The 9,110-nt window shown below is 39.5% G+C and overlaps 1 long non-coding RNA gene across 1 annotated transcript in view; it reads left to right on the forward strand.

Annotated features, from left to right (window-relative positions):
- The window catches only part of LOC135074731 (uncharacterized), a 92,346-nt gene extending 85,500 nt beyond the window's left edge, over positions 1-6,846 (forward strand). The window contains exons 2-3 of the long non-coding RNA XR_010257886.1: positions 5,153-5,224; positions 6,819-6,846. This is a non-coding gene — a long non-coding RNA (uncharacterized LOC135074731). The remainder of the gene's footprint in view (positions 1-5,152; positions 5,225-6,818) is intronic.
- Positions 6,847-9,110: the final 2,264 nt, after the last annotated feature.

Here is a 9,110-nt window from a genome sequence, read left to right on the forward strand (position 1 = left end):
CGATATTATCTGGCCTAGATAAACATAATCCTCTACGTATTCAAGTTTTTGACCATTGATGGTTATATCAATTTGTTTTGAGTTTGTCATCATTTTAGTCTTGCTTGAATTCATTTCTAGACACCTTAATTTAATCTAAATCGGTTCAGTCAGTTCAGTTTGCAGGAAAAACTAACATTATGACTAGGGGTTGCAAGTCCCGGTACTAAGGAGTGTTACTGCATTCCCGGTACCAGGTCTAAGCCAGTACCGGGAAAACCGGGAAATTCGGGAATTTCGGTACCCACGTGAATGGTTATTATTTATTAAAAGAAATTACCTAATTTGTACGTAATTTTAATAAAAATGTAAATAGGTTAACAAAAATATTAAACTTTTTCTGTTCAGTTCAATTGGTTTGTTACCTTAATAATAAATCAGTCCAAACAGTTACACAAGACGACAAAACTAGTTATAAATGCCTATTAAAAATCATAACCGCCATATTCATAAAAAGCAACAATCGTTTAATCAACCTATTTTAGTTAAAATATGTTTTCTCACTTTCTATCAATGTCAAATACTGGCAGCGACAAGAGTTAGAGTAGGCGCACACCGTTGATTTTTAGTTGGCCGATAGTTGTGCCCGATTTTAATTTGTAATACACTCGCGAGCAAAAGTATGGAATCACTTACATGAAGTTGTTTCCACGCGATCTTGTGTACTAACGAATTTGTTAGTAACAAAAAAAGTGGCACCATTTCAAACATTAAACTTTTATCTTTAAATTGATACCAAATTCATTTAAATCACATCAGTATTTAAAAAGATATCCCGGCTGATGTGAAGAAGTAACGAAAAAGACATGTATCAACTGTTTAATACATCGCGAGTTGCGGCCTGTTTACCCCCTATAAAAGCACGCGTTTTCGGATTTTTGTTTTCACACGTTGATTCATACACATCTCCGCTTCTTTTGACAATTTACCTGGGATTTTACACCTTCAGAAGCAGCACAAATCGTTGCACTATTGCAAGAAGGGCTCAGTCAGCGGACTGTCGCACGTCAGCGCCACATAAGCCAGTCCTGGGTTTCGAAAGTTTTAAGACGCTTTCGGGAGACTGGTGGCTTTATCCCGAGACCAAGTTCTGAACAGCGCCGGTGCACATCGCAGAGAGAAGACCGTTTTTTCATGTCAACCTCTCTATGAAATCGTCATTTGACTGGAATCGACGTCCAGCAAAAGCTCAGAAATGTTCGTAGCATAGCTGTTAGCGAGTGGACAGTTCGTCTAAGCTATAAGCAATAGAATTTGACTCCAAAAAGGCCTGCGACAGGCTCTAAACTGACGGCAGGTCACCGATAAGCACGTTTTCAATTTGCTCGTACACATGTCGATGGGAAGTCAACTGCCCGACTAAACTATCGGCCGACGAAAAATCAACGGTGTGCGCCTACTCTTAGGGACAAAACATAAATTAACTAAATTAGGTTTATAAAAAAACACGCTGTTGAAAGAAATAATAAGTAGTATCTAAGTACAATCAGATAAAACAATCAGTCTTAAAAGGAAGGATAATGAATTAGGAACATAATTATATTTTTTCATTTGTTGATAGTGTGTACGTAAAAATATGATGGCATCTAGTCAAAAAATTGTTATTAAAAATAAATTATTGAAGTCCCGAAAGTACCGAAAGTCCCGGGAATTGCATCGTCAGTACCGGAACTAGATAAAGGATTAGATTATCGGGAATTCCCGGGAAAAATGAGTACCGGGATTTCCCGGGAGCAAACCCTAATTATGACACTCTCAGTGATTCGTTCGTAATCGTAAATCTCAGTTTACCTACAACGGAAAGTTATACACACTTCATAAAGACTTTATTCCAATGATGAAGCATAGAAACTCTAATTAACATTAAAGTGTATCGGTAATCAACAGATTGTACGATTCATCAAATCACTTTACGTGACACCGATTTGTTTGCAAACGCTCGCAGGTTTGTTTGGAAAAAGCCATCGGTAAATTAGCTAATACATACATAGTTAACTGATCCACTTTGTTTCGGCCGTGGTTTCGATCCAGTATTAATTACACATTTTATAACTACGGCTGTACTTACTGTTGTGTTAGTCAAAATTAAATAATGATAAGTATGTACCTATTATTTTTTTAATAGTATAAGTAGTCGTCATTAACGATCTCCAGCTAGAAAACAAATTATGATAGAATTATTTTAGTCAAAACATCGTTAGATGTAGCGTTAATTTAATGGCATTAAATTGCACTCATTAATGTCTATGATTCAATTTTAAAATAGATGCTAATGTAACATGTTAATTAAAACGTTGTCAAAACGTTGAGAGATTCATGTTTTTTGTTTGATTCTTCCGACAAATACAAATGTCACTTTTTTTTCAGCAGATTTAAAGGGGCTTCTAAGAAGATGAAGTTTCAAGTATTGGATTGATATGAGTGGCAATTAATGTATCAACTCCTTTCTTTCAAGTTTAAAAAAAACCTTTTTTTGACCGTTATAATTAATTAATACTGTCGGTTCGGTTCTAATCGAGATTATAACGGTCAAAAAAGGTTTTATTTAAACTTAAAAGAAAGAAAGGAGTTGATACATTAATTGCCACTCATATTATGAGCTTTTTCACACATTGAGACACTATTTCTTCTTCTTTTTTGATGATGTTGGCAATGCACGTCGAGGTCGACTTCATTTGTGCCATTTATTGAGACACTATTTATAGCCTGACCAGGAACATAAAAACCCTGGCATAGAGGCGCTTCAATTGCATTTGATAGTGCAACACTGAGTACAGTCGTACCTGTGTTAAATTAATAGGCTAACTTTATGTTTCAGGATTCAGGATTACGGGCTAATTTGATATTTTCATAAATAACGAAAAAATATTATTATAGGTAACCTGGTTTAAATAAATTAAATGAAACCATCAATCGAACTAGTAGGATTTATTTTATTATTCATCAATAATCAAATTCAGAACTTGAATATTCAACTGCAATGTCTGCTCATGAACGCTTCAAACTCAGTACTTCTTTCCCAATTCCATAAAATTAAACTTTTAGAAAGTGACAAAAAACTTTAAAATAGGTAGTTGAAACAAACCACAGCTAATTTTCATAGTGGACTGTACTATACGATAAACATGTCAGTCAATTTGACAACCTTTATTGGAAACATTTTCAATGAAAATATTGTCCGAACCCTTGGTATTTCTCTTCGACAAATACTTTAACACATTGTGAACCACTTTTCTTTCACGACTATAAAAAGATTTTAGCAATTTCATTCACAAAATCAATTGCGCACATTTAAAATAAAGTTTGTTTACACTTTGACAGCAATAGACTGACATGCAAGGTGACATGTCAATGAAGTTTTTAGTTACTGTTGCCATTAAAAGAAATTAGTACCATTAGTTTTCCGCAACATGGCGAGGGTTTTTATGTTCCTGGTCAGGCTATAACAAAAATATTCACTTTCTTCCAAAAAGTTTTTGTATCAACACGCGCGTCTTTACCAACACTTATCAGCTGCCAGTCACATCGGCACTGTCTAATCTGTGCATTGGATAGGCGGCAGTAGCGCCGCGTTCCCACGCCGCAACTCAATTATAATTAAAAACAATTGTGCCACAGACTGCATCACGGCTCGCGATGATTGCCGCCAATTTGTGCGGCATTATGGTTAGCGGCATGCAACTGTTCATTGCTTTGCATCACAATTTTCCGGCTATGATTTCGTCGCGTGAATTAGTGCACAGTATAAAATGAGATGAAGCAGTATATCGCAATGGAATCGTCTATTGGGTAAAATAGACTATTCCATTGCGATTGCGACTAAGCTAGAAGGATCCTTTCGTAGAATCCTTCATAGCTAAATGTCAATAAAAAAGAATACTAATTTCCGAATCAAAAGTATCATTTTTAATCATCATGAATAAAAGCGAATGTAGTTTGTAACACGATCTACTTAATTTGCTGATGCGTTGTGGTTACCGGCTTGTTCCTAAGCGTTAAATGCAGCTCGACACGTGTCGCACTATGACACGTTGGGTTGGGTTCCCATACTAATAAACAATCTTAAGTTTGAGACCGATTAGGCATTCGCATGTCATAATAATTAGTAATTGAGATCCAACAGTCAGAGAGCTAGAGTCTGAGGTGATAACAGACTGCTGCATTAGAAGTTTACTGATTTCATGTTTCATCTGGACACGACACTTATTTCTTAGTCCAACATTTTTTTTGTTAATTGTTCATTTAAAAAAATGGTATTTGGTTTTTGTGTTGGTAGTGATTGGGTTTTACTCGTATTTCCTCAATATGTATGACATTGGCCTGGCAGTAACAATTTTTATGAACCAATTTTCATCAGGACATCTGTAACAACAGTTCATCAAGTTCCGAATCATTAATGTAGACTGAAATAATGATTATTACACGGTAATTTAACACAACTAGGTATAAATAATGGCCTGTTTAGCGAACAAACCGGGCCACACACGGCGACAGATAATTAACATGCAAATGCGACACTGGCCTCCAAACGCTGCCGATATTATGCTGAATCCATTAAACTACAGCGCCTTGCACGAAACTTGTAAACTAAGCATAACGTGGTAGAGCCTTTTAAGAAAAGATGCATTGATTACACAAAGGGACGTAGTCTACTTAGACCTTAGAGCATCCGCCTGATAAATAGTACCTGCACGAATAGTACTTGGCCAGGTCCACAAAGAGTGTGGGTCCATCTACGTCCTAAAGGGCTATGAACTTGACGATTTAACGTCATCAACGAGCAATAGGTTTCTGCTTTAAAACTGATGTCTGTTGGGGAAAATGAGGTTTAATTACAACATAATTTTAATAATTAGCCCTCAATCGCCGAACTTGATACTTTTGACTAACCAACCGATCCCAGCGCACATAGCGTGTTAACCAAACATGACTCCTATTTTCCTCAATTACAATAATTAACCAAAATTATTAATTATCACCGCAATACTTAATTATCGCTGATATTTTCATGCTCTCGGGTCAACATGATAAGTGAATTTATTCCAGGTCAGTTATACTCGTAAATGTGCGTTTAAACTTGCAGTTTATTAACGAATGTTTCTAATTGTTACAGATGTGTTCACGATGATCCAGCGAATGACGGAGGCAATGGCGTCGTAGGGCCACCACTTATTTGCTCATCGAGGTGAGTACTGCTTTAAGGGTCTAGTTCTAATATGACAACAAACAGAACTACCAAAGAGCTAATGCCCGTTTTCACCATCAATCCCTAATTTTTAAGTGACCCCTTTGAAAATAAAATTCCTTTTATGTGTATCACATGGGGTTCACTTAAAAATTAAGGATTGATAGTGTAAACGGGCATATGAATCGAACTCAACTCCATAACGCACTCGGAAGCTTCTTCTTGACTTAAGTTATCAAACTAGGCTTATAAAATTTTGCTCGTAAATTCAGAACTGTAGAGTCTAATTTTATTGTCACCAACTAAATAACGTCATCTTCCCAAAAATAAGATAATTTATCAACAAGTGCGTATTACAAAATGTTATTTAATTCACACAGATCTTGCATAACCAAACATCTTTCATGAACTTGGTTCTCGTTAAAATAGATTGTAGTGACCCGATTTTTTGTGCGTCATCTGGGTCATTTATTATTAGTAGTTTAAGTTTAGTTCATTTTAATTTAAGTTAGTTATACAATGTATTTTGTTTTTGGACTAAATAAATGTTCAGCAGAGGTTGTCAATCTCATGCGCTATGAGTTAGAAAAAGCCTTTGTTCATTCACAAAACCGTGAAATAACCGTGAAGGCGAGACATTTATTTCATGCCAGCAGCATTTCTAGAATTTCTTACATGAATTATAATTACGGGCACACAAATAAGATTAACTGTGTCTGATGTATCTCGCTTCTTAAGAAACTGTTTATTCGAGTTCAAAGAACTCATTTAAGTAAGCTTACTTGCACCTAAAATGGTAAAAGAATTTTTACCGGTGCGAGAGAGGTTATCATAATCATATCATTCAATGTCAAACAAAACTGCCACTCCGAGGCGAATCGGGTTCAAAAGGAGAAGGCCTAAAATAACATTTTGAAGAATGAGACGTTACAAACAATGTGTAGGCGCATCTGGGGAGCAAAAGCTGTTGCGCCAGATGACGGCGGACGGCTCGATTCATTCGCGATATATGGACGCCTGTAGAACTCATTTGTGACCTTCTTTTTTGTCGCACAGTGCTCGCTCATTAGTATCTCTATAAGAATTTAGGTACATTGCTTTTTGATTAGGTTTTTCTACATTTAACTATTTAATTGAACAGATACTCGTAGCATAATACTAGTATAGAGCCTTGTGAATTTTTATTAATGCTTCCGTGTTGCTAAGCTGTTTTATTCGATACCTGTTCAACGAATATGCGTTCCTAATCAGGAGATTAGGAACGTACTTAGGAAAGTAGCATCTTAATTTTTCTTAACTATTGCTTACAGGTTTTTTGCGTGTCTTTGCACTAAATTACGCTTTGATCCGCGATCAGTGTTACATTGACTTGCCAAAATGTTCAGTATATTGTTTCTAGTGCTGGATTAGTATCTTAGCTGAACCTGAACGTACAAATCTCTAGCAACATTTGTACCTATTGGTAGTCTTATTGCTGCTGCCAGAAAGTGTCTTTTCATGCCCCAAATCAGGTTGTAACTTTTGCCAAGTGCTAAGCAAGACATGTAACAAGAAAGCTTACAGTGTAATACATACGTCACATTGTCCCTTCCAGGTGTAATCGTGTAAGGTCGCGATGGGCGCGTCGGGCGTATCCGACGAGTACACGCCGCCGCGGCTCTCGCGGCTGCTGCACGCGCTGCCGCACGTCAACGTCACGCTGCACCGCGTGAACGACACCTTCGCGCCCAACTCGCCCGTCTACCTCGAGGTGAGGACCTACCATCAACAAGGCGCGCCGGGCGGGTCACGAGTACACGCCGCCGCGGCTCTCGCGGCTGCTGCACGCGCTGCCGCACGTCAACGTCACGCTGCACCGCGTGAACGACACCTTCGCGCCTAACTCGCCCGTCTACCTCGAGGTGAGGACCTACCATCAGCAAGGCGCGCCGGGCGGGTCACGAGTACACGCCGCCGCGGCTCTCGCGGCTGCTGCACGCGCTGCCGCACGTCAACGTCACGCTGCACCGCGTGAACGACACCTTCGCGCCCAACTCGCCCGTCTACCTCGAGGTGAGGACCTACCATCAACAAGGCGCGCCGGGCGTGTCACGAGTACACGCAGCCGCGGTGTTCTGTCTACCTCCAGGTAAAGACCGACCATGTCTGGTGAAGAGACACTGACACTGGTACAATCACCCTGCTATCTTCTAGTCGGTAATGTGATGCTGTAGCGCGTCAACGACATCTTTGCGCCCAACTTTCCCGTCTACTTCAAGGTAAAGACCTACCATCACAAGACCTGGTCGCTGACAGCTGCTGCACGTCAACGTCACGCTGCACCGAGTGAATTACACCTTCGCGCCCAATTCGTCCGTCTACCTCGAGGTACGGACCTAGCGCCATATCTGGCAAAGATAGAAGATATCTGTGGGCGTCATATCATAGACGTGTGACATGCGACGGGAGTAATCATCTGCCGCTGACGACGACGTTGCAGTGCGGTGCTTCATAGAACATTGTGTTTATTCGTACGCTCGACCGATGTACGCGACCGACGTCAGCGTAGGAGGAAATCAAGCCTTACTCGGCAGTTTACTACGAGTTGCGGCAACATTGGCAAATCGAACTCTAGCATTGACGACGCGCTAAACTTAAGGTACAACCATCCTGCTGCCCTAAGGATGCCTACGTCTTGTGTCCAGCAGCATGACGATGCACCGCGAGTCTGAATTAGTGAAAGAAGTCAGTCATTGAAGGCTTGAAGGTTATTTGCTCATTACAACGTGATTTATTTGTCCTTTTTGTGTACTGAAATGATACCGTATTGTTTCCAGAGCTTGGGCATACTCGGCTCCATACCTGGCGCGTGGCTGATCCTGACACTGACGGTGCTGCTCATCTACTTGCTCACGCGATGCTGCGACAGGAAGCCCCGACCACCCAGGAGCATCACAGCTCTCAAGGTAATTTCCACCTTAAATCATCCATGTTAAGGGTTAGACTCCCTTCCACTTGTCGGGTAGTTAGTTTACCATGTCAGGTAACCATCCACCATGACGTCAGGTGCACACGTGCCTTAAAAGCCTTAGGGTTGTAGGCATAATGCATGGTTTTTTACTTTCAGCCTCTGACTCTATTATCTTCTCTTGATATTGCGGAATAAGTCCTTAAATCTTCCGAATGTGTTCAAAAATCTTGTAGACATTTTGGAGTAAAGACCAATCATTAGACTGCTCGAGTCTTAAGTACTTTTGATGTAATAAACTCGGCAGTGTTCATAATCAGTGGTCTGTTAGGTTAGAACCGTTTGTTGGTAACAGCCACTTGACGTTTACATCGTGTGTGATTAGTTGATCACTGACCTCTCTCTTATATCGCTCAACGCTAGCAAATTATTAACCACGATATTATTATATTACCAGTCAGTCGAGTGAAAGATAGAGCTGACCGTTTTATTGGGTGTGAATAAATCATAAAACGCTCGAGAGGGTAAGGCTGCTATAAATAGCGACTGCGAACGGAATCTCGATGTATATCTCACACGGAGTTGTGATATAATCGCCATATGGACTATGGATGTGGCTAATCGTCTATTAAACGATTTTTCATCGATAAATATTGGAATTTTGAAATGCAACATTCTTTCATAATGAGACGAATGATTGCTTGTTAACTAACACACTTGTTTGAAGTGCCATCGTCAAGTGTGTCACCACAACAAAAATAATAAGACCCAACTGTTTTTGCGTGTTTCAAGTTTAGTTAGAGGAGAGGTCTTATGAGATTTTTACGAGTCGTTTAATGTGTCTGTTTTTCTTACGAATTGAATTTTTTTTACTTGTTTTTACCCATCCCTATTATTGAATTTAATGGGCTGCCGAAAGCCAAGTGTGTTTTGATGATC

This window comes from Ostrinia nubilalis, chromosome 9 (assembly GCF_963855985.1).
Source record: "Ostrinia nubilalis chromosome 9, ilOstNubi1.1, whole genome shotgun sequence".
In the NCBI taxonomy this organism is placed as follows: Eukaryota; Metazoa; Arthropoda; class Insecta; order Lepidoptera; family Crambidae; genus Ostrinia; species Ostrinia nubilalis.